General features: G+C 45.9%; 1 pseudogene; it reads left to right on the forward strand.

The window, feature by feature from the left end:
- Positions 1–25,112, forward strand: LOC124028617 (annotated as a pseudogene).
- The last annotated feature ends 831 nt before the right edge of the window (positions 25,113–25,943 follow it).

A 25,943-nucleotide genomic window follows, 5' to 3' on the forward strand; every position in this document is an offset into this window, starting at 1 on the left:
ATGCATGAGTCTGCTTCCCACTGGCCCGGCGGGACTGTGTGGGATCAGGAGGCGGGACTGTGTGGGATCAGGAGGCGGGACTGTGTGGGATCAGGAGGCGGGACTGTGTGGGATCAGGAGGCGGGACTGTGTGGGATCAGGAGGCGGGACTGTGTGGGATCAGGAGGCGGGACTGTGTGGGATCAGGAGGCGGGACTGTGTGGGATCAGGAGGCGGGACTGCGTACTGGTTGCCAGAGAGAGCTTACTGTGGCGGGCGCTCTGCCCGGTAGATGGCACTGGGCTCTGGGTCCAGGAGGAAGGTTGGAGTAGAAGAACATGGGGGAAGATGTAGAGCCCTTCTGACTGAAGATGGAGAATCTGTTACAGCCCTTCTGACTGAAGATGGAGAATCTGTCACAGCCCTTCTGACTGAAGATGGAGAATCTGTCACAGCCCTTCTGACTGAAGATGGAGAATCTGTTACAGCCCTTCTGACTGAAGATGGAGAATCTGTCACAGCCCTTCTGACTGAAGATGGAGAATCTGACTGAAGATGGGGTATCTGTTACAGCCCTTCTGACTGAAGATGGGGAATCTGTCACAGCCCTTCTGACTGAAGATGGAGAATCTGTTACAGCCCCTCTGACTGAAGATGGAGAATCTGACTGAAGATGGAGAATCTGTTACAGCCCCTCTGACTGAAGATGGGGAATCTGTTACAGCCCTTCTGACTGAAGATGGAGAATCTGACTGAAGATGGAGAATCTGTTACAGCCCCTCTGACTGAAGATGGGAATCTGTTACAGCCCCTCTGACTGAAGATGGGGTATCTGTTACAGCCCGTCTGTTACCTTCCATGTGAAGCGTCCATGTGGGAAATGACATGTCTGTCAGTGTCCACTCCAACATTGGTATTCTAAATATCATAGCGTTTTGATAGTGTTATCTTCTGTTTTTTCACGGCTGTTATTCCTGAATATGTAACGCTGCTCTGTTTTACATAACTGGCACGACAGAGTGGGTTTAACACGACCCTCCATGCACCCAATGGCTCTGATGGATGAAGGGTTTTATACATAGGCATGCACAGCCACAATATCGCTTTCTGTCTCTTTCCCTGTCTCTCTCTCTCTCTCCCCCCATTTCTCTCTCCCACTCACACATGTGATATCCCCTGGACTCTGTCTGTCCATGTCAGCCCTGTCACTGTCAGCGACCTATAACCCCATTCCATCAGTGTTCTCTAAGGGTCCTGACCCCCTGACCTCTTTCTTCTCTCCCTGTGACAGGTCTGTGATGGCCATGAGCAGCTTGGAGGGCAGTGCCACCGAGGCCGTTCAGATCTGGACACCAGAGACTCTGAGCTGGTGCTAAGGACATGGGACTCTCCCTCAGAGTTAGAGACAGGCTCAGCAGCACGAGACGTTACAGTGACAAACCAGCAGTGGTGCAGGACTGCTGCCCTCAGTCTCCTCACCCCCTGCAGGACGTCCCCACCACAGGCCCAGCAGCTCCCAGTAAGTAGCTACCCGTAAGGTGCATTGGCCACAAAGTACATTGGGGGGCCGGGGGGGAATTAAAAACAGCGTTGACATCACTCCAGTCGAGAGACTGACAGATATTACAAATCAGCAATGCTGCACTTGAGTAGAAAAGATTCCATTTGTGTTCTGGAATAACTTAATAGATGTAGACCAAATCAAATTTTATTTGTCACATACACATGGTTAGCAGATGTTAATGCGAGTGTAGCGAAATGCTTGTGCTTCTAGTTCTGACAATGCAGTAATAACCAACGAGTAATCTAGCTAACAATTCCAAAACTACTACCTTATACACACAAGTGTAAAGGGATAAAGAATATGTACATAAATATATATGAATGAGTGATGGTACAGAACGGCATAGGCAAGATGCAGTAGATGGTATAGAGTACAGTATATACATATGAGATGAGTAATGTAGGGTATATAAACATAAAGTGGCATAGTTTAAAGTGGCTAGTGATACATGTGTTACATAAAGATGCAGTAGATGATATAGAGTACAGTATATACCTTACATTATTTATCTCATATGTATACGTATGTAAACATTATATTAAGTAGCATTGTTTAAAGTGGCTAGTGATATATTTTCCATCAATTTCCATTATTAAAGTGGCTGGAGTTGAGTCAGTGTGTTGGCAGCAGCCACGCAATGTTAGTGGTGGCTGTTTAACAGTCTGATGGCCTTGAGATAGAAGCTGTTTTTCAGTCGAATTTCTTCAGCCTCCTGAGGTTGAAGAGGCGCTGCTGCGCCTTCTTCACGATGCTGTCTGTGTGGGTGGACCAATTCAGTTTGTCTGTACTACCCTCTCCACTACTGTTCCATTGATGTGGTCCACAATCATCTCCTTAGTTTTGTTGACGTTGAGTGTGAGGTTATTTTCCTGACACCACACTCCGAGGACCCTCACCTCCTCCCTGTAGGCCGTCTCGTCGTTGTTGGTAATCAAGTCTACCACTGTTGTGTCGTCCGCAAACTTGATGATTGAGTTGGAGCGTGCGTGGCCACGCAGTCGTGGGTGAACAGGGAGTACAGGAGAGGGCTCAGAACGCACCCTTGTGGGGCCCCCGTGTTGAGGATCAGCGGACCAGCCTGGTGTTTTTAGTTATATCTTCAAGATGAACATTTTTAATCTGCCTCTCAGACAGTTTCCACTCAGTATTCAGTAAAATAACTAAAATAGCACTGCAGAACAAAAGAACAACACATTTTGTTATTGAAGTGCGAAATAGTTGATTATGGAGAGGAGCAGGTTTTGGGAGAACTGAGCATGTAATCTGATTTTTTTAAATTAATCACTACAATACCAGCTAAAATATTGTAATCAGATTACATACTTTGAAAAAACTAGATTACTTTCAAATTCAGAAAGGATGTTTGTGAGAGAAAGAAATGCATTTTGACACCTTCGGTTTCTCAGTGACATTCAATTCACCATTGAAAAAGGTGTTTCAATTTGTTTCACCTGAGAGCGTCTGATCACCAGTCAGAGACCACTATGATGACACACCAGATAATGACACAACAGATAATGACCACCCAATCAGAGACCACTATGATGACACAACAGATAATGACCACCAATCAGAGACCACTATGATGACACAACAGATAATGACCACCAATCAGAGACCACTATGATGACACAACAGATAATGACCACCAATCAGAGACCACTATGATGACACAACAGATAATGACCACCAATCAGAGACCACTATGATGACACAACAGATAATGACCACCAATCAGAGACCACTATGATGACACACAGATAATGACACAACAGATAATGACCACCAATCAGAGACCACTATGATGACACAACAGATAATGACCACCAATCAGAGACCACTATGATGACACACAGATAATGACCACCAATCAGAGACCACTATGATGACACAACAGATAATGACCAGATATGTTGACACAACAGATGGATCCTTTTAATGACCACCAATCAGAGACCAAAGATAATGACCACCAATCAGAGTATGATGACACAACAGATAATGACCACCAATCAGAGACCACTTTACATCATTCCTGCCCTATATTTCTGTATTTTGGAACTTCAGATCTTGAAAATTGTAATGCTTATATACAAAACATTTAGTCAACAATGGACAAATGAAACAAATGAAATGACCAAGTAATCAAAAATAACAGCAAATTATCCAGATGACGTTACGAGTTTGTCCAAAACCTAGAGTTACTGATTACAATTGTGGACAGGTAAGTTGCCGTTTTCAAGGGATTGTTAAATATATGAACTATTTGGTTGTCTGTACTACAAAACCTATGTTACTGATTACGATTGTTAAATATATGAACTATTTGGTTGTCTGTACTACAAAACCTATGTTACTGATTACAATTGTGGACAGGTAAGTTGCCGTTTTCAGAGGGATTGTTAAATATATGAACTATATGGTTGTAATATCAGCACCTCTTAAAGAGCAGAGTCAGAACAGCACATCCCATATTCCATGTTTATCTCTATCAGAGTTCTACAGCAAGGAACGGCATGCTTTTCATCAGTAAACATCAACTGGTCATTTAACTCACAATATCGCTCAATATTGGCCACCATTAATTGGATTTGAGTGATCTAAAATAAGTTTAATATACTTGTCTAGTATAATGGTTTTAGGTTCATTTCCCATCCTTTGTGGGTTCTGCCTGTCAAGATAATGACAGCAGGAGGACCAATTCGCCGATGTACTGTTATCTGATATTTACTTTGCTAGCTACCTGATGATAGCGTTTGCTTTGCAGTAGCTACCTGATGATAGCGTTTGCCTAGCTACCCTGATGATAGCACCAATCAGTTTACTTTGCTAGCTACCTGATGATAATGTTTACTTTGCTGGCTACCTGATGATAATGTTTACTTTAATGGCTACCTGATGATACCAGATAATGACGTTTACTTTGCTAATGCTACCTGATGATACTATGTTTACTTTGCTAGCTACCTGATGATAGCGTTTACTTTGCAGTAGCTACCTGATGATAGCGTTTACTTTGCTAGCTACCTGATGATACAACAGATTGACTTTCTAGACCACCTGATGATAGCGTTTACTTTGCTAGCTACCTGATGATAGCGTTTACTTTGCTAATCTACCTGATGATAATGTTTACTTTGCTGGCTACCTGATGATAATGTTTACTTTGCTAGCTACCTGATGATAGCGTTTACTTTGACCACCAGCTACCTGATGATAGCGTTTACTTTTACTAGCTACCTGATGATAGCGTTTACTTTGCTAGCTACCTGATGATAATGTTTACTTTGCTGGCTACCTGATGATAATGTTTACTTTGCTACCTGCTACCTGATGATAATGTTTACTTTGCTAGCTACCTGATGATAAGCGTTTACTTTGCTAGCTACCTGATTTGTCCAAACCTAGCTACCTGATGATAATAAGTTTACTTTGCTAGCCACCTGATGATAATGTTTACTTTGCTACCACCTGATGATAATGTTTACTTTGCTAGCCACCTGATGATAATGTTTACTTTGCTGGCCACCTGATGATAATGTTTACTTTGCTGGCTACCTGATGATAATGTTTACTTTGCTGGCTACCTGATGATAATGTTTACTTTGCTAACTACCTGATGATAGCGTTTACTTTGCAGGAGGACCCACCTGATGATAATGTTTACTTTGCTGGCTACCTGATGATAATGTTTACTTTGCTGGCTACCTGATGATAACGTTTACTTTGCTAGCTACCTGATGATAACGTTTACTTTGCTGGCCACCTGATGATAATGTTTACTTTGCTGGCCACCTGACGATAATGTTTACTTTGCTGGCCACCTGATGATAATGTTTACTTTGCTGGCCACCTGATGATAATGTTTACTTTGCTGGCTACCTGATGATAATGTTTACTTTGCTGGCTACCTGATGATAATGTTTACTTTGCTGGCCACCTGATGATAATGTTTACTTTGCTGGCTACCTGATGATAATGTTTACTTTGCTGGCCACCTGATGATAATGTTTACTTTGCTGGCCACCTGATGATAATGTTTACTTTGCTGGCTACCTGATGATAATGTTTACTTTGCTGGCTACCTGATGATAATGTTTACTTTGCTGGCTACCTGATGATAATGTTTACTTTGCTGGCTACCTGATGATAATGTTTACTTTGCTAGCTACCTGATGATAATGTTTACTTTGCTAGCTACCTGATGATAATGTTTACTTTGCTAGCTACCGGTAGACCTAATGTATTTTTCTCCCACCAACCCAGGCCTCTCTAGTGAAGTTGGCTAACATTATCCCCTTTCAACCTGTTAATAAGGGTTTAATCAGGATTGCTGCTGATAGACTTGACTGAGGGACCACGTCAATATGGCGATTAACAAGTTACCATTCAGGGCTTATCTAGATGGCTGTATTGGAATATCTATACTAGGGTTGGGCTGGTTTCAGATTGTCATCCTCATACCGTCCTTCTGGCTAACTGATGATTTGGGTACTACTGGCTTAGTACACAAAAATGCCAAGAAGCCCATGTTTATTTGCAGAATAACAACAAAATTAGATAAGTAACAGCAAAATATGCTAACGAGTGCAAACGAAAATAAACAAATTGCTCCCAGGCAATGCAGCTCATAAAGTTATAGGTTGGAGCTACCGAAATGATATGAGTTTAGACATTTTACAAACGAATATGAGCGAGAGACATTATTCATTTGCACAAAGTTTTGACGCCATGTTTGTCTGAAGGACCACGGTCTGTTTGGCGTCGCTAAGGCAAATGGGCTCGCGCTGTTCTGGGGAGATGCAGACGGCTGGATTGGGAAATCTATACTGCAGCGGCAGCTGTCCAGATAACTCATTCAACGGGCTTTGACACCTCAAACACAGCAGAAAGCTCACGCAATATGATGCACCGTGACGTTATTCATTCAGTCACGTACTTGATAACGAGCAAGTTAATCTTCGGCTGGCTACTATTGCAAAAACAAAAACTTAGCACAATGTAACTAGCAGAAATATTTGCTAGCTCCTGATGATAAAATAAACAAATTGGCACATGCAGCTCATAAAGTTATAGGTAGGGCTTAATCGAAATGATATGAGTTTAGACATTTGTGTAATTCTCATTTCACAAAATCATGTTTGTCTGAAGGACCGGTCTTTTCTCTAAGGCAGCCAGCCCATTGGCGCTTCAGATGCAGATGCTCCAGTACTTCTTCTGGGTAGCAGCCTGCATGCGGCCAGTACTTTTCTCATAGAAAACTCAAACTGAGCAAGACGGGCTTTGACTCAAACTCACAGCAGAAAGCTCAGCTGTTCTCCAGTACTTTTCTCTTAGCCAGCCTACTGTTCTCCAGTACTTTTCTCTGGGTAGCCAGCCTACTGCTCTCCAAGATAAAACTTTCTGTGTTGTGTACTTTGCTCTGGGTATCAGCCTAATTTACTGTTCTCCAGTACTTTTCTCTGGGCCCTTTTGTGAATAGCTATCAGCCTAGATCAGCCTACTGTTCTCCAGTACTTTTCTCTGGGTAGCCAGCCTACTGCTCTCAGTACTTTTCTCTGGGTAGCCAGCCTACTGTTCTCCAGTACTTTTCTCTGGGTAGCCAGCCTACTGTTCTCCAGTACTTTTCTCTGGGTAGCCAGCCTACTGTTCTCCAGTACTTTTCTCTGGGTAGCCAGCCTACTGCTCTCAGTACTTTTCTCTGGGTAGCCAGCCTACTGCTCTCCAGTACTTTTCAGCCTACTGCTCTCCAGTACTTTTCTCTGGGTAGCCAGCCTACTGTTCTCAGTACTTTTCTCTGGGTAGCCAGCCTACTGTTCTCAGTACTTTTCTCTGGGTAGCCAGCCTACTGCTCTCCAGTACTTTTCTCTGGGTAGCCAGCCTACTGCTCTCCAGTACTTTTCTCTGGGTAGCCAGCCTACTGTTCTCTGGTAAAATGCTACCTTCACCTATCTGAAATTACATGATCAATTGCTAAACTTACGGATAATGAAAAGCATGCAGTTCCTTGCTGTGTAACTCTGAAGCTAAATGTGGAATTTTGGGAGATGTGTAGTCCTGACTGCTCTTCAAGAGGTGATGATATTCAAACCAAATCGTTAGATTTATTTAACAAGCCCTTAAAGGCACATAGTTGTCAATGGTTTAGAGGAGCTGGTGGTCTCCTTGCCCATCAGCAGTCAAATGGAACGTTGTACACTGCATTGGGGCGTTGTATTGATAACTGCCTATAGAGAGGGCCGTAGAGTCACGGAGGCACTCTGAACATTCTGGGATCCACGGTGTCAGTGGTATTTTTCTATAGCCACAAGCTCTGTCCTCCAATAGTACTGGCTGTCTCACAGGCTCTTTCTCAATGTGTCTTTCTGGGATTCTTCTATCCTCAAAATGAGTTGGTCACTCCCCTCTGACCTTCTCCGTCATGGGGTTTGAGAAGGAATCAAGGAAAGTTCAATTGAGACAGAGGCACAGAGCCACAGTGTTAATGTCAGGGACTGAATCAGATGGGGCCTCTCAACCTCTTAATTAAAATCATTAATCACAGCTCTCATAAACCAGATGTCTCCTTCCCTAACCCTCTTCTCTCTATGATGTCTCCTTCCCTCTTCTCCTCTCTATGATGTCTCCTTCCCTAACCCTCCCCATCCCTCTTCTCTATGCTACTGCTACTGCAAGAGACACTTGCTGCATAATTAGGCCACATTATTACCAAAAACCACTGCCCTGTGACTGTCCCTGCATTAGCCCCATTACAGTAGTCATTAGATTTCAGATGTTCTAACTAATAGAGACGTTTACAATATGTCTCTTTAGCCCGTGTTTTCTGTCTGTTCTCTGTAAATGCATGATATTTCACTGCCCATGTTTTCTCTCTGTAAATGCATGGTATTTCAATGCCCATGTTTTCTCTGTAAATGCATGGTATTTCAATGCCCATGTTTTCTCTCTGTAAATGCATGAGTATTTCAATGCCCATATTTTCTCTGACTGTAGGTGTAAGATGTCTTTTGATGTAGCTCTAATGGAAATGATTAGCATTTTGATGAGTAAAATCCCAGTGTCTCTCTGTCGTCTGTCTCTTTCTCCATCTCCAGGACCCCAGTAACAGCAGTGTGGTATAGAGACTCTCTGTAAGCTGTGCGTCTGATGAGGATGTCTGATCCTGCTACTGTGAAGGACATCAGTAGGACTGAGAGCATGAAGGTTTGTGAGGCTGAGTGGAGCTGCAGGCAGCAGACTGGACCGACACCACAACATTAGGAGCAGACAGCAGACGGAACGGTGTGAAGGACAAACCCAAACAGGCTGGGAGCCTGGTGCCGGAACACAATGCCACCGGTCACCAAGACGGAAGCTGCTGTGACAACGAGAGGGAAACGTCACAGGTAAACACGCCGGTGTAAACATAAACAGCCTTTTAGTGTGGACCAATGAGAAGATCAGTTTTCCATTATATCACAGCCACGATTTGAACATGTTTTACCAGTACCAGCAATGTAAATATGGTCATATTATTTAACTATGGTAATGTGATTGAGCTCAGGATCAGTCATTAAAACACTTTAATGTAACAGCTAAAACAAGTTGGTGGAAGATGTGCTGATGCAGTGCAGCAAAACATTCCTTTGTCTCTGGGTTGGAGGTAATGTTGACAGGCAGCAACACATTCCTTTGTCTCTGGGTTGGAGGTAATGTTGACAGGCAGCAGAGGGTATTGTCTCTGGGTTGGAGGTAATGTTGACAGGCAGCAGAGAGGGTATTGTGTCTGGGTTGGAGGTAATGTTGACAGGCAGCAGAGAGGTATTGTCTCTGGGTTGGAGGTAATGTTGACAGGCAGCCGAGAGGGTATTGTCTCTGGGTTGGAGGTAATGTTGACGGGCAGCAGAGAGGGTATTGTCTCTGGGTTGGAGGTAATGTTGACAGGCAGAAGTATAAATGGGAAGTAAAAGTGGTCGGTGGCTGGCGCCCCAGCCAGACTGAAGAAGACAGATAATCTGGATCTCAAATCCTGGCTTATCTACAAACTTCCTGTGTGTCACCCTGAGAGAGAGACTGAATGGGTGCCGGATGGGGAGAGAGGGAGGGGTGTGCACTTCTCTGTGTGTCACCCTGAGAGAGAGACTGAATGGGTGCCGGATGGGGGAGAGAGGGAGGGGTGTGCACTTCTCTGTGTGTCACCCTGAGAGAGAGACTGAATGGGTGCCGGATGGGGAGAGAGGGAGGGGTGTGCACTTACATTTTACATTTACATTTAAGTCATTTAGGTGGTGATTGACTCCGCTGTCCTGGCTTCGTGAGGGAGTTTGTTCCACCATTGGGGGCCAGAGCAGCGAACAGTTTTGACTGGGCTTGAGCGGGAACTGTACTTCCTCAGTGGTAGGGAGGCGAGCAGGCCAGAGGTGGATGAACGCAGTGCCCTTGTTTGGGTGTAGGGCCTGATCAGAGCCTGGAGGTACTGAGGTGCCGTTCCCCCCTCACAGCTCCGTAGGCAAGCACCATGGTTTTGTAGCGGATGCGAGCTTCAACTGGAAGCCAGTGGAGAGAGCGGAGGAGCGCGGTGACGTGAGAGAACTTGGGAAGGTTGAACACCAGACGGGCTGCGGCGTTCTGGATGAGTTGTAAGGGTTTAATGGCACAGGCAGGGAGCCCAGCCAACAGCGAGTTGCAGTAATCCAGACGGGGAGATGACAAGTGCCTGGATTAGGACCTGCGCCGCTTCCTGTGTGAGGCAGGGTCGTACTCTGCGGATGTTGTAGAGCATGAACCTACAGGAACGGGCCACCGCCTTGATGTTAGTTGAGAACGACAGGGTGTTGTCCAGGATCACGCCAAGGTTCTTAGCGCTCTGGGAGGAGGACACAATGGAGTTGTCAACCGTGATGGCGAGATCATGGAACGGGCAGTCCTTCCCGGGAGGAAGAGCAGCTCTGTCTTGCCGAGGTTCAGCTTGAGGTGGTGATCCGTCATCCACACTGATATGTCTGCCAGACATGCAGAGATGCGATTCGCCACCTGGTCATCAGAAGGGGGAAAGGAGAAGATTAATTGTGTGTCGTCTGCATAGCAATGATAGGAGAGACCATGTGAGGTTATGACAGAGCCAAGTGACTTGGTGTATAGCGAGAATAGGAGAGGGCCTAGAACAGAGCCCTGGGGACACCAGTGGTGAGAGCGCGTGGGTGAGGAGACAGATTCTCGCCACGCCACCTGGTAGGAGCGACCTGTCAGGTAGGACGCAATCCAAGCGTGGGCCGCGCCGGAGATGCCCAACTCTGAGAGGGTGGAGAGGAGGATCTGATGGTTCACAGTATCGAAAGGCAGCCGATAGGTCTAGAAGGATGAGAGCAGAGGAGAGAGTTAGCTTTAGCGGTGCGGAGCGCCTCCGTGATACAGAGAAGAGCAGTCTCAGTTGAATGACTAGTCTTGAAACCTGACTGATTTGGATCAAGGAGGTCATTCTGAGAGAGATAGCGGGGGAGAGCTGGCCAAGGACGGCACGTTCAAGAGTTTTGGAGAGAAAAAGAAAGAAGTGATACTGGTCTGTAGTTGTTGACATCGGAGGGATCGAGTGTAGGTTTTTTCAGAAGAGGGGTGCAACTCTCGCTCTCTTGAAGACGGAAGGGACGTAGCCAGCGGTCAGGGATGAGTTGATGACGGTGAGGTAAGGGAGAAGGTCTCCGGAAATGGTCTGGAGAAGAGAGGGAGGGATAGGGTCAAGCGGGCAGGTTGTTGGGCGGCCGGCCGTCACAAGACGCGAGATTTCATCTGGAGAGAGGGGAGAAAGAGGTCAGAGCACAGGGTAGGGCAGTGTGAGCAGAACCAGCGGTGTTGTTTGACTTAGCAAACGAGGATCGGATGTCCTCGACAAAGTCCTCAACTTTTCAAAATGGTTGACGAAGTCATCTGCAGAGCGGGAGGAGGAGGGGGGAGGAGGATTCAGGAGGGAGGAGAAGGTGGCAAAGAGCTTCCTAGGGTTAGAGGCAGAAGCTTGGAATTTAGTGGTAGAAAATGGCTTTAGCAGCAGAGACAGAGGAGGAAAATGTAGAGAGGAGGGAGTGAAAGGATGCCAGGTCCGCAGGGAGGCGAGTTTTCCTCCATTCCGCTCGGGCTGCCCGGAGCCCTGTTCTGTGAGCTCGCAATGAGTCGTCGAGCCACGGAGGCGGGAGGGGAGGACCGAGCCGGCCTGGAGGATAGGGGGCATAGAGAGTCAAAGGATGCAGAAAGGGAGGAGAGGAGGTTGAGGAGGCAGAATCAGGACATAGGTTGGAGAAGGTTTGAGCAGAGGGAAGAGATGATAGGATGGAAGAGGAGAGAGTAGCGGGGGGAGAGAGAGCGAAGGTTGGGACGGCGCGATACCATCCGAGTAGGGGCAGTGTGGGAAGTGTTGGATGAGAGCGAGAGGGAAAAGGATACAAGGTAGTGGTCACACTTCTCTGTGTCACCCTGAGAGAGAGACTGAATGGGTGCCGGATGGGGGAGAGAGGAGGGGTGTGCACTTCTCTGTGTGTCACCCTGAGAGAGAGACTGAATGGGTGCCGGATGGGGGAGAGAGGGGAGAGAGTGTGCACTTCTGTGTGTCACCCTGAGAGAGGACAGAATGGGTGCCGGATGGGGGAGAGAGGGAGGGGTGTGCACTTCTCTGTCACCCTGAGAGAGAGACCGAATGGGTGCCGGATGGGGGAGAGAGGGAGGGTGTGCACTTCTCTGTGTGTCACCCTGAGAGAGGAGTGAGAATGGGTGCCGGATGGGGAGAGAGGAGGGGTGTGCACTTCTCTGTGTCACCCTGAGAGAGAGACTGAATGGGTGCCGGATGGCGGGAGAGAGGGAGGGTGTGCACTTCTCTGTGTGTCACCCTGAGAGAGAGACCGAATGGGTGCCGGATGGGGGGGAGAGGGAGGGAGGTGCACTTCTCTGTGTCTCTCCTCTGTGACTTTGCCACCATCTGCCCCTGCCACGTTCTCTCTCTCAGGCCAGGTACCTTGTAGTGCAGACGTCAGCGTTTCCTTCTCTCCTCTCTCTTGTCCCTTTCTGCCCTGTTCAATTATCTGATCTACTGGTGCGTTCACACCTACTGTCTCACACACTCACTGTCTCTAAGGGTCATACACATGCCTGGAAATGGTCCATTTCCATCTTTATTTCATTAATGTTATCTGACCCTCCAGCGCAGCGAGAAAGGAACTGTCCTCTGGTTGGTTTTAGAGGACGGGCCAGGAGAAGAGGGAGAGCCTGTGTGTGTGTGTGTGTGTGTGTACAGACGGTGTCTCAGCAGCAGCCCGAGTGGAGCATGGAGCCTGCCAGCCGTTCTGTCTAAATCAGACTCCGCTTTCGTCTCTGACTCTCTAGGACCTCTCCCTGTACACGCACGCACGCACACGCACGCGAAGAGCAGAGGCATTGAGATGTCATCCCCCACTGCTTCCTGCTCCTCTTCAAACTCAGAACACTTCTCTTTGCTCTAGTCTACATGACAGGAAATGGTCTGAGAGAGAGATGTGAAACTGGGTCTGAGAGAGCTGTGAAACTGGGTCTGAGAGAGCTGTGAAACTGGGTCTGAGAGAGAGCTGTGAAACTGGGTCTGAGGACAGCTGTGAAACTGGGTCTGAGAGAGAGATGTGAAACTGGGTCTGAGAGAGAGATGTGAAAACTGGGTCTGAGAGAGAGATGTGAAACTGGGTCTGAGAGAGAGATGTGAAACTGGGTCTGAGAGAGAGATGTGAAACTGGGTCTGAGAGAGATGTGAAACTGGGTCTGAGAGAGATGTGAAACTGGGTCTGAGAGAGAGATGTGAAACTGGGTCTGAGAGAGAGATGTGAAACTGGGTCTGAGAGAGAGGTGTGAAACTGGGTCTGAGAGCGCGATGTGAAACTGGGTCTGAGAGAGATGTGTGGCACTGGGATGAGAGAGATGTGACACTGATGAGAGAGATGTGAAACTAGGTCTGAGAGAGAGAGAGATGTGAAAATGAGCTGAGAGAAAATACATTTTAATGTACATAGTAGTTTAGACACAACTCTGGGTCTAATTTCTCAGACAGGGAGATGTTTGAATCACGAGGGTGAGAATTCATCTTGGCCCAAAAAGGGCTGCTCCTCGTGTTTTGTCAATAGCTTTTATTGATTGTCTGAGCTCTTTAGTAGGATGCACGTTGACATCCAACATGTGTGACGTATGTATTCATCCTTCCTGTTGTTCTGGACCACAATATTCATTAACCTTGTAGTCTTGTTAGCTAAACTCCTCCTTTTTGTGGTCCGTTTGGGCCAGCAGCAGTCTCCTGTATCAGCTGGCCAGTTGGTGAGGGGCTCTAAGGTACAGTCGGTGGATTAGCATGATGCCTGGCATGTCTGCCTGGCAACTACCACGTACATTATCATTTTATCTCCGGTGTTTCTGCTGAGAAGATGGATTATTATATATTTGCCTGCTGTTGACTTGGTTCTTGTGATGTAGTGAACAGGGGGGTTCATACTCATTCCGTGGAGGCCATAGTGGCAGAGGGTTTGGGGGTTGTCCTTTCAGTTAAGACTTAGACAACCAGGTGAGTGCAGTTATTAATTAGTAACCTTCATTTATCAATCGAGTACAAGGGACCTGCAGAGACACTGCCCTCCGTGGAATGAGTCTGACATGTGATTTAAGTCATCCCTTTAAAAACATCCAGTGGAATGAGTTTGACATGTGATTTAAGTCATCCCTTTAAAAACATCCAGTGGAATGAGTCTGACACGTGATTTAAGTCATCCCTTTAAAAACATCCAGTGGAATGAGTCCAGTGGAAAAAACATGAATGTTTGACATGTGATTTAAGTCATCCCTTTAAAAACATCCAGTGGAATGAGTCTGACACGTGATTTAAGTCATCCCTTTAAAACATCCAGTGGAATGAGTCTGAATGATTTAAGTCATCCTTTAAACACATCTGGTGGAATGAGTCTGACACGTGATTTAAGTCATCCCTTTAAAAACATCCAGTGGAATGAGTCTGACACGTGATTTAAGTCATCCCTTTAAACACGTCTGGTGGAATGAGTCTGACATGTGATTTAAGTCATCCCTTTAAAAACATCCAGTGGAATGAGTCTGACATGTGATTTAAGTCATCCCTTTAAAAACATCCAGTGGAATGAGTCTGACACGTGATTTAAGTCATCCCTTTAAACACATCCGGTGGAATTCTGACACGTGATTTAAGTCATCCCTTTAAAAACATCCGGTGGAATGAGTCTGACACGTGATTTAAGTCATCCCTTTAAACACATCTGGTGGAATGAGTCTGACACGTGATTTAAAAAAAACATCCGGTGGAATGAGTCTGACACGTGATTTAAGTCATCCCTTTAAAAACATCTGGTGGAATGAGTCTGACATGTAGACTTGTGGTGGTGCGTTAGTATTATTTATCTTCATTTGCATGATGTTCAGATGTTTAAACTGACTTATTTACGTGTTTGCTAACCACCATCGTTACATGCATGGATTGGATTTGATTCACCCAACTCATTTTGAGGTCTGAACATATTCTGTTGGTCGTGATTGGTGATTGGTGCCCTTTACGTCTTGGTTTGTATTTTTACTTGGTCGGTTCGCGTTTTGAAATGATCAACGCACGTCATCTACAGGAATATATTTTTAACCGTTGTCAATACACTGTACTCTCCTCAGTCCAGGGTAAAGTTAGTACGGAGCCTGGCTGTCTGTGAAGAGTCCTCTCCTCCCTTTCTAACTGCACACCAGCTGACACAGATCCTCAGGTAAACCTTTAGACACACACACACACACACACACACACACACACACACACACACACACACACACACACACACACACACACACACACACACACACACACACACACACACACACACACACACACACACACACACACACACACACACACACACACACACTCTCTGAATAAACCCCCAGACGACTCCTTCTACCCCATTAGTTTGGCTCATTTCACAAATGTCACTCTGCCTTCTCACCGGACACACACACGAGCCAGAAGCTAGAGGGCCATGCGTTTCATCCAGTCAGCACTAACTTCATCAAAACCACGAGGGTGTTCTCCACCACCAGCCGGTGTGTGTGTGTGTGTGTGTGTGTGTGTGTGTGTGTGTGTGTGTGTGTGTGTGTGTGTGTGTGTGTGTGTGTGTGTGTGTGTGTGTGTGTGTGTGTGTGTGTGTGTGTGTGTGTGTGTGTGTGTGTGTGTGTGTGTGTGTGTGTGTGTGTGTGTCCTGTATTACTCACATCCATTCTAGAGAAGATTGTATTTTCATGTGTCAGAACATGGAGCCCTGTGGATTGATATAATTGAATAGTACGGTTGTCACTATGATGTTAGGCTTCCTCCAACCCATTCCTTTGTCTGTCAGCACCACTCAAACATGTCCTTGGCTAATGGTGTTTGAAGTGATACAGGTTATTTCTGGGGGGGGGGGGTTGTCTTTCTATGTTAAGTTGCAATTTTTTATGCCAATTATTTCTCCTTGAGTGGAAATGTTTCCTTATTGAATAGACGAGAACTAAAGGATTCTACTTCTCTGTAAAGATGCATTGTCCTTGCTGTGAAACCGGTTACTAGGAAACCCTGACTGTGTGTTTAAATGGATAGACTTCCTTGAACTAGTGTGTGAGATGTAACCCTCTCCTTCTCCGACTTCTATTCAGTCCTCTTTCACTCTTATCTATCTCTTCTTCCTCACATCTCTTTTTCTCCTCTTTCTGTCTTCTGCTCTCTCATTCGTCCTCTCTCCTCTTACGCTCCCTTCCTCCCTCTCTTTTTCTCCTCTTTCTGTCTTCTGCTCTCTCATTCGTCCTCTCTCCTCTTACGCTCCCTTCCTCCCTCTCTTTTTCTCCTCTTTCTGTCTTCTGCTCTCTCATTCGTCCTCTCTCCTCTTACGCTCCCTTCCTCCCTCTCTTTTTCTGTCTTCTGCTCTTTCTGTCTTCTGCTCCCTTCCTCCCTCTCTTTTTCTCCTCTTTCTCTTCTGCTCTCTCATTCGTCCTCTCCCTTTACCTCCCTCTCTTTTTTTCTCCTCTTTCTGTCTTCTGCTCTCTCATTCGTCCCTCTCTCCTCTTACGCTCCCTTCCTCCCTCTTTTTCTCCTCCTCTTTCTGTCTTCTGCTCTCTCATTCGTCCTCTCTCCTCTTACGCTCCTTCCTCCCTCTCTTTTTCTCCTCTTTCTGTCTTCTGCTCTCTCATTCGTCCCTCTCTCCCTCTTACGCTCCCTTCCTCCCTCTCTTTTTCTCCTCTTTCTGTCTTCTGCTCTCTCATTCGTCCTCTCTCCTCTTACGCTCCCTTCCTCCCTCTCTTTTTCTCCTCTTTCTGTCTTCTGCTCTCTCATTCACCCTTTCTCCTCTTACGCTCCCTTCCTCCCTCTCTTTTTCTCCTCTTTCTGTCTTCTGCTCTCTCATTCGTCCTCTCTCCTCTTACGCTCCCTTCCTCCCTCTCTTTTTCTCCTCTTTCTGTCTTCTGCTCTCTCATTCGTCCTCTCTCCTCTTACGCTCCCTTCCTCCCTCTCTTTTTTCTCCTCTTTCTGTCTTCTGCTCTCTCATTCGCCCTTTCTCCTCTTACGCTCCCTTCCTCCCTCTCTTTTTCTCCTCTTTCTGTCTTCTGCTCTCTCATTCGTCCTCTCTCCTCTTACGCTCCCTTCCTCCCTCTCTTTTTCTCCTCTTTCTGTCTTCTGCTCTCTCATTCGTCCCTCTCTCCTCTTACGCTCCCTTCCTCCCTCTCTTTTTCTCCTCTTTCTGTCTTCTGCTCTCTCATTCGCCCTTTCTCCTCTTACGCTCCCTTCCTCCCTCTCTTTTTCTCCTCTTTCTGTCTTCTGCTGCTCTCTCATTCTCCTCTACCCTTCCTCCCTCTCCTCTCTTTCGCTCCCTTCCTCCCTCTCTTTTTCTCCTCTTTCTGTCTTCTGCTCTCTTTTCACCTTTCTCCTCTTACGCTCCCTTCCTCCCTCTCTTTTTTCTCCTCTTTCTGTCTTCTGCTCTCTCATTCGCCCTTTCTCCTCTTACGCTCCCTTCCTCCCTCTCTTTTTCTCCTCTTTCTGTCTTCTGCTCTCTCATTCGCCCTCTCTCCTCTTACGCTCCCTTCCTCCCTCTCTTTTTCTCCTCTTTCTGTCTTCTGCTCTCTCATTCGTCCTCTCTCCTTACGCTCTTCCTCGCTCTTTTTCTTCCTCTGTCTCTCTTTTTCCTCTTACGTCTCCTCTTTCTGTCTTCTGCTCTCTGCTCATTCGTCCTCTCTCTCTCTTACGCTCCCTTCCTCCCTCTCTTTTTCTCCTCTTTCTGTCTTCTGCTCTCTCATTCGTCCTCTCTCCTCTTACGCTCCCTTCCTCCCTCTCTTTTTCTCCTCTTTCTGTCTTCTGCTCTCTCATTCGTCCTCTCTCCTCTTACGCTCCCTTCCTCCCTCTCTTTTTCTCCTCTTTCTGTCTTCTGCTCTCTCATTCGTCCTCTCTCCTCTTACGCTCCCTTCCTCCCTCTCTTTTTCTCCTCTTTCTGTCTTCTGCTCTCTCATTCGTCCTCTCTCCTCTTACGCTCCCTTCCTCCCTCTCTTTTTCTCCTCTTTCTGTCTTCTGCTCTCTCATTCACCCTTTCTCCTCTTACGCTCCCTTCCTCCCTCTCTTTTTCTCCTCTTTCTGTCTTCTGCTCTCTCATTCACCCTTTCTCCTCTTACGCTCTCCTCTTACGCCCTCCCTTTCCTCCCTCTCTTTTTCTCCTCTTTCTGTCTTCTGCTGTCTCATTCACCCTTTCTCCTCTTACGCTCCCTTCCTCCCTCTCTTTTTCTCCTCTTTCTGTCTTCTGCTCTCTCATTCGCCCTTTCTCCTCTTACGCTCCCTTCCTCCCTCTCTTTTTCTCCTCTTTCTGTCTTCTGCTCTCTCATTCGTCCTCTCTCCTCTTACGCTCCCTTCCTCCCTCTCTTTTTCTCCTCTTTCTGTCTTCTGCTCTCTCATTCGTCCTCTCTCCTCTTACGCTCCCTTCCTCCCTCTCTTTTTCTTTCTCCTCTTTTACGCTCTGTCTTCTGCTCTCTCATTCTGCCCTCTTTCTCCTCTTACGCTCCCTTCCTCCCTCTCTTTTTCTCCTCTTTCTGTCTTCTGCTCTCTCATTCGCCCTTTCTCCTCTTACGCTCCCTTCCTCCCTCTCTTTTTCTCCTCTTTCTGTCTTCTGCTCTCTCATTCACCCTTTCTCCTCTTACGCTCCCTTCCTCCCTCTCTTTTTCTCCTCTTTCTGTCTTCTGCTCTCTCATTCGCCCTCTCTCCTCTTACGCTCCCTTCCTCCCTCTCTTTTTCTCCTCTTTCTGTCTTCTGCTCTCTCATTCGTCCTCTCTCCTCTTTTCTGCTCCCTTCCTCCCTCTCTTTTTCTCCTCTCTTTCTGTCTTCTGCTCTCTCATTCGTCCTCTCTCCTCTTACGCTCCCTTCCTCCCTCTCTTTTTCTCCTCTTTCTGTCTTCTGCTCTCTCATTCGTCCTCTCTCCTCTTACGCTCCCTTCCTCCCTCTCTTTTTCTCCTCTTTCTGTCTTCTGCTCTCTCATTCGTCCTCTCTCCTCTTACGCTCCCTTCCTCCCTCTCTTTTTCTCCTCTTTCTGTCTTCTGCTCTCTCATTCGTCCTCTCTCCTCTTACGCTCCCTTCCTCCCTCTCTTTTTCTCCTCTTTCTGTCTTCTGCTCTCTCATTCGTCCTCTCTCCTCTTACGCTCCCTTCCTCCCTCTCTTTTTCTCCTCTTTCTGTCTTCTGCTCTCTCATTCGTCCTCTCTCCTCTTACGCTCCCTTCCTCCCTCTCTTTTTCTCCTCTTTCTGTCTTCTGCTCTCTCATTCGTCCTCTCTCCTCTTACGCTCCCTTCCTCCCTCTCTTTTTCTCCTCTTTCTGTCTTCTGCTCTCTCATTCGTCCTCTCTCCTCTTACGCTCCCTTCCTCCCTCTCTTTTTCTCCTCTTTCTGTCTTCTGCTCTCTCATTCGTCCTCTCTCCTCTTACGCTCCCTTCCTCCCTCTCTTTTTCTCCTCTTTCTGTCTTCTGCTCTCTCATTCGTCCTCTCTCCTCTTACGCTCCCTTCCTCCCTCTCTTTTTCTCCTCTTTCTGTCTTCTGCTCTCTCATTCGTCCTCTCTCCTCTTACGCTCCCTTCCTCACATCTCTTTCTTTGTTTCTTTCCTGTAGTAATATTAGTTATTTTGTTAACCAGTTGTGCTGAATAACTACAGCAAAGCCTCCTGAGAGGCAGAGGATATCTTCTTTTTCTTAACTTTTTATTTAACTAGGTAAGTCAGTTGAGAACAAATTCTTATTTTCAATGACGGCCTAGAAACAGCGGGTTAACTGCCTTGTTCAGGGGCAGGACAGATTAGTACCTTGTCAGCTGGGGGATTTGATCTACCAACCTTTTGGTTACTGGCCCAATGCTCTAACCGCTAGGCTACCATTATATCACTAATGTAAACATCTACCTTCCAGAAACCACTGGCTCCTAACTTCTTTACCCAGTTGCCTCTATCCTGAAGTGGTATTTAATTTAAGCTTCTTGCAGCCAGCACTCTGAATCTGTGTTCCAAATGGCACCCTATTCCCTATGGGCCCTGGTCAAAAGTAGTGCCCTATATAGGGTATCATTTAGGTCGCAGGCTGAGTTTCAGTGTGCTGTTCAGCTTTTAGCTCCTCTCTGCCTTTTGTACCAGTGTTGAATAGTGAATCAGAGCAGGAGATGAAGCACAGCAGAGATTAAGATGAGTAGTGGGGTTAAACCAAGGTCAAGGCTGGGATGCTGAGAAGGCCTTGAAACACACAACTGGAATGATAGGAATGTACATTATCATTCAAGTCAGTACTGTCAAATGGTGAGCAAGGCTTTCTATTGGATGGATGTGAAGGTGTGGAAGGTGAGACAGGCTTTCTATTGGATTTATTCTCTTCCCCCAACATAAAGCAGATCTATATTTGACTCAGTATTCACTCCTCTGTAGGTCCATGTACTGTTAGTGTTTGTTTAGTCACATCATTGTAATGTCAAAATGATGTATGATTTTCGGGTGTTTAAAGATGAAATAAAACCATGTTAATCGTTGTGATGTAATTGACGAGGTGATTATCGTACGTAGAGGTGGAAGGTCTATCACTCTGTGCAGCACAGGGTTTTAGCTGAGCTGTTATTTGAAATGAAAACGCTGCTCTCGTAGTAAATAAGATGTTTTTTTTAAATGAGGTCGGTCGGCATGTACTTGTTTTCACAAGCTAAACATGTAAAACCCTTAAATATGTTTTCATTAACTTCCAACCAAGTGTGCGATTGTGTGGATAATTAGATGCAAATTCTTAATGTGACATGCTAATTAATTCTGTCTATTTTAATTTTAGTGTAGTTCTGATATGGCACCCTATTCCCTACAGCGAGGGGGGAAAGTATTTGATCCCCTGCTGATTTTGTACGTGTGCCCACTGACAAAGAAATGATCTGTCTATAATTATAATGGTAGGTTTATTTGAACAGTGAGAGACAGACTAACAACAAAAAAATCCAGAAAAACGCATGTCAAAAAAGTTAGAAATTGATTTGCAATTTAATGAGGAAATAAGTATTTGTAATCTGAAATCTGATTGATTGATTGCTTCTGTGGACAGGTGTCTTTCATACAGGTAAAGAGCTGAGATTAGGAGCACACTCTCTTAAAGGGAGTATAAACTCTTAAAGGGGATGCTCCTAATCTTATTTTGTTACCTGTATAAAAGACACCTGTCCACAGAAGCAATCAATCAATCAGATTCCAAACTCTCCACCATGGCCAAGACCAAAGAGCTCTCCAAGGATGTCAGGGACAAGATTGTAGACGTACACAAGGCTGGAATGGGCTACAAGACCATTGCCAAGCAGCTTGGTGAGAAGGTGACAACAGTTGGTGCGATTATTCGCAAATGGAAGAAACACAAAAGAACTGTCAATCTCCCTCCGGCCTGGGGCTCCATGCAAGATCTCACCTCGTGGAGTTGCAATGATCATGAGAACAGTGAGGAATCAGCCCAGAACTACACAGGAGGATCTTGTCAATGATCTCCAGGCAGCTGGAACCAGTCACCAAGAAAACAATTGGTAACACACTACGCTGTGAAGGACTGAAATCCTGCATCCCCCTGCTCAAGAAAGCACATATACATGCCCGTCTGAAGTTTGCCAATGAACATCTGAATGATTCAGAGGACAACTGGGGGAAAGTGTTGTGGTCAGATGAGACTAAAATGGAGCTCTTTGGCATCAACTCAACTCGCCGTGTTTGGAGGAGGAGGAATGCTGCCTGTGACCCCAAGATCACCATCCCCACCGTCAAACATGGAGGTGGAAAAATTATGCTTTGAGGGTGTTTTTCTGCTAAGGGGACAGGACAACTTCACCGCATCAAAGGGACGATGGACGGGGCCATGTACAGTCAAATCTTGGGTGAGAACCTCCTTCCCTCAGCCAGGGCATTGAAAGTGGGTCGTGGATGGGTATTCCAGCATGACAATAACCCAAAACACACGGCCATGGCAACAAAGGAGTGGCTCAAGAAGAAGCACATTAAGGCCCTGGAGTGGCCTAGCCAGTCTCCAGACCCTAATCCCATAGAAAATCTGTGGAGGGGGCTGAAGGTTCGAGTTGCCAAACGTCAGCCTCGAAACCTTAATGACTTGGAAAAGATCTGCAAAGAGGAGTGGGACAAAATCCCTCCTGAGATGTGTGCAAACCTGGTGGCCAACTACAAGAAACATCTGACCTCTGTGATTGCCAACAAGGGTTTTGCCACAAGTACTAAGTCATGTTTTGCAGAGGGGGTCAAATACTTATTTCCCTCATTAAAATGCAAATCATTTTATAACATTTTTTGACATGCGTTTTTCTGGATTTTTGTTGTTGTTATTCTCTCTCACTGTTCAAATAAACCTTCCATTAAAATTATAGACTGATCATTTCTTTGTCAGTGGGCAAACGTACAAAATCAGCAGGGGATCAAATACTTTTTTCCCCCTCACTGTATGTAGTGCACTACTTTTGACCAGTGCCCATAGGGAATAGGCTGTCATTTAGGATACAGACTTAATCATTGGGGATATTGCTAGTAGCTACCACTGAAGCTTTTATTTTTTTACCCTTCAAATTCACATCCAGATATCCCAGTCCTTTGATAAGGAGGAGCTGTCTGCCAAGGAGGAGAAAGAGAAGGTGGAGAAACCAGAGAAGATGTCCCGGAAAATGCTGTCAAGAGGTGTGTGGGAGAGTTGGCGGAGAGGTTGATTATCTTTGTGTTGAAAATAGTGAGAGAAAATATAATGGCCATCGCTGCCTTCAGACAGACAGGGTTGTGTGTTACAATACAGGACCTTGGAGACGTGAGCTTTAGTCTAGAGAATTAAATGAACTGATTCCGGAACATGGAGCTCTCTGAGAAATCTAATATAGAATCCTAGGAGACTATGCGTGCGTTCGTAAATTCACTCTAACCATTTTTTTATTTTTACTAATGCACAACACCCGTTGAATATGAATATATTATATGTGACCAGTGTAAACGTAAGTCCAGTTACAGTGCATTCGGAAAGTATTCAGACCCCTTGACTTTTTTCCCACTTTTGTTACAACCTTATTCTAAAATGAATTAAATTGTTTTTTCCCCTCATCAATCTCACACTATCTGGTCCTCTTGTGTCTAGATTCCAGCCAGGACTACACAGACTCTACTGGAATAGACCTGCATGAGTTCCTGGTCAACACTCTAAAGAACAACCCCAGAGACAGAATGATGCTGTTGAAGTTGGAGCAGGACATTCTGGATTTTATCAGTAATAATGAGTAAGTTATTTAATAAATACAACTTATTGATTGATTTGATGTATTTTATTAATTTATAGTTAATGCAATTTTAATCGAATTCAATTCTATAGTTGTATTATTTTAGCCTTTCAGTAAAGCTCATTCAGCTCTTGTGTTTCCTAGAAGCCAGAAGAGGAAATTCCCTCCCATGACTTCGTACCATAGAATGCTGCTACATCGAGTGGCTGCCTACTTCGGCATGGATCACAATGTTGACCCCACTGGGAAGTCTGTCATCATCAACAAAACTAGCAATACAAGAATGTATGTTTTTCATTTGATACCAGTCAGTTTTAAAACATTTTAAAATACACTATTACTAAACCACAATAATACATTCTATGACGCTTAAATACATCAAATTTCTTTGAAAGTAGAAAGTATGTATTTGGTGTAGGTTTGTTATTCCCACTCCTTTTTTTTTTCTCCACAGACCAGATCAAAAATTCTCCGAACACATAAAAGACGACAAAACGGATGATTTCCAAAAACGCTACATTCTCAAAAGAGACAACGCCAGCTTCGACCGGGAAGACGGCATGGTAGGCCGTTTCTGTGTTCCAATCAAATGTCACCCTGTGTCCCAAATGACACCCTATTCTCTATATAGTGCCCTATGGGCCCTGGTCAACAGAAGTAAAGTATGTAGGGAATAGTGTGCCATTTGGGATGCATCCTCAGCGATATGTCTTTGAGAGGGTGACAATCTGGTGCTGCTGTTCCAGCTGCTGGCTAGGCTAAGCTGTGCGGAAGCTGCTGGCTAGGCTAAGCTGTGCGGAAGCTGCTGGCTAGGCTAAGCTGTGCGGAAGCTGCTGGCTAGGCTAAGCTGTGCCGAAGCTGCTGGCTAGGCTAAGTTGTGCATGTGCTTGCAGATACGAATGCGCCTGAAAGACGACAGGAGAAGCAAATCTATCGAGGAGAGGGAGGAAGACTATCAGAGAGCCAGGGACAGGATATTTGCACCAGATGTGAGATTTTGGCTAATCAATTTAGATTAATGATGCATTTGTGTTTATTATGAAGTAAAATATGGATAGGCTTTATGGACTGCAAATGACATGTAAGTAAGACATTCAAATAGATGTATTTTTTCCCACAGGGAGATAATTTCCACCTAGATGGAAGGTAAATATCATTCACATATCAGTCTAATTTGACACTTACAACATTTGACTGGGTGGTCCAACGTGGACGGCTCGTCTGGTTGGTCCAACGTGGACGGCTCGTCTGGTTGGTCCAACGTGGATTTGATACCCTTTGATAATGTTGCATGGTCATCTCCCCATGCAGGAGCCCTGATGAAGAGGCTTGTATCAGCACTCAACAGAGGCGGCAACTCTTCAGGTACTTCCTTTCTGTCACAGATCTCTCTCTCACTCACACACACACACACACATATCCATCCATTCCTTGTTTCCTCAGACTAGGGGACGGGCGGTCAGCCAGCAGTAGACAGAGCAGCTCTGAGAATGACCCCAAGAACTGTGATGCCCGGCCGTGGAGCAGCACTGATTCAGACAGCTCCAACCGTAACCTGAGGCCGACCATGACCAAGGCCAGCAGCTTCAGCAGCATCTCTGTCCTCATCAGAGGAGACAGCTCAGCCAGCAGCAAGAGCACCGGGACGCCTCTCCAAAACAGGCAAGTCATGGGGGGAGGGACACTGGCTCATGCACACTGGCTCATGCACACATAGTCAAATGCACGTGCGACGTATGGTGTCCAGTCTGCTCTGTTCCACAGCATAGTGAAGCACCTGTTTTAATAACAGATAAAATGCTCTGTTTCCATGACTACTGATTGACCCCAAGTGTGGTCAGTCACCCTTAGACAATGTGATACAGTAGTTTCTGACTGACATGAGTTGGAATTGGTCCTTCACTGTGTGTCTGTGTGCACCATCCCTGTTTAATACAGGCAGACTGGGGGAATGGAGACCCTGTTTTCTTTGTTTATGCTGTTTTTGGTTCTTCCTCGTTCCTTGCCTTTTTTGTTGTTGCTGCCTCTGTTCTGGAGGCTTTTCCTCTTGGTTTCGTGTGATTCCATTTCCACACTGACTGCGCCCGACAGACAGATTTTCCTCTTGGTTTCGTGTGATTCCATTTCCACACTGACTGCGCCCGACAGACAGATTTTCCTTTTGGTTTCGTGTGATTCCATTTCCCACTGACTGCGCCCGACAGACAGATTTTCCTCTTGGTTTCCGTGTGATTCCATTTCCCACACTGACTGCGCCCGACAGACAGATTTTTCCTCTTGGTTTCGTGTGATTCCATTTCCCACACTGACTGCGCCCGACAGACAGATTTTCCTTTTTGGTTTCGTGTGATTCCATTTCCCACACTGACTGCGCCCGACAGACAGATTTTCCTCTTGGTTTCGTGTGATTCCATTTCACACTGACTGCGCCCGACAGACAGATTTTCCTCTTGGTTTCGTGTGATTCCATTTCCACACTGACTGCGCCCGACAGACAGATTTTCCTTTTGGTTTCGTGTGATTCCATTTCCACACTGACTGCATGGAAACAGACAGATTTTCCTCTTGGTTTTCGTGTGATTCCATTTTCCATACTGACT

The sequence above is a fragment of the Oncorhynchus gorbuscha genome, unplaced genomic scaffold, assembly GCF_021184085.1.
Source record: "Oncorhynchus gorbuscha isolate QuinsamMale2020 ecotype Even-year unplaced genomic scaffold, OgorEven_v1.0 Un_scaffold_4523, whole genome shotgun sequence".
NCBI lineage: Eukaryota > Metazoa > Chordata > Actinopteri > Salmoniformes > Salmonidae > Oncorhynchus > Oncorhynchus gorbuscha.